At 49.0% G+C, this 565-nt stretch overlaps 1 protein-coding gene across 1 annotated transcript in view; it reads left to right on the top strand.

Moving 5' to 3' along the window:
* The window catches only part of LOC119585267, a gene marked incomplete at its 5' end in the record, with an annotated part of 16,958 nt that overhangs the window by 319 nt on the left and 16,074 nt on the right, over positions 1-565 (top strand).

The raw sequence follows: 565 nt of genomic DNA, 5'->3' as shown, positions 1-565 counted from the left end.
TGCATTCGATGTGCATAATAAATAGTGCCATTGATGAAGTGAGCCCCAAAGGAAGGAACGAGACAAGAAACATAAAGTTTGCTTGATAAAACTCACGCATGCAGAACAATGTGTGACCACAGTGCAAATATTGATACGAGTTAAAAGAGAGAATCCGAGTGTGTTGCGAGATGGTGCACGTGCATGCAGTCTCGCCGTCCGTGTTGCACGCAAGACGAAGCGTCGGAGTGCACGCCGGGCGTGGAGGAACCGTGCAGCCTTGCCTCTCCCGCCGACTGCGCATGTGAGGCGGCCAGGGCGTGCTATTTGCAACCTCTAATATACTGCCTCGTGCATTCGCCAGCTGCCACCTCACAACAACAAGGGCGTATGTCTAAGTGCCTCGAAGGACGAAAATGCCGTTTCAGAGCTCGTAAACTCAACCGTTTGGCCCATATCTGACCTGTGTCGTTTTTGGTTTCCTTGGCCAGGAATTAAGAGTCTCAATGATACTTTTTCCCTCTACACATTCCTCCGCTTATTTTCCGTGCAGCCAAATTTGCAGTGTGTCAAGATTTTCATTATA

The sequence above is a fragment of the Penaeus monodon genome, chromosome 19, assembly GCF_015228065.2.
Source record: "Penaeus monodon isolate SGIC_2016 chromosome 19, NSTDA_Pmon_1, whole genome shotgun sequence".
NCBI lineage: Eukaryota > Metazoa > Arthropoda > Malacostraca > Decapoda > Penaeidae > Penaeus > Penaeus monodon.
This window is presented reverse-complemented; position numbering and strand designations above follow the sequence as displayed.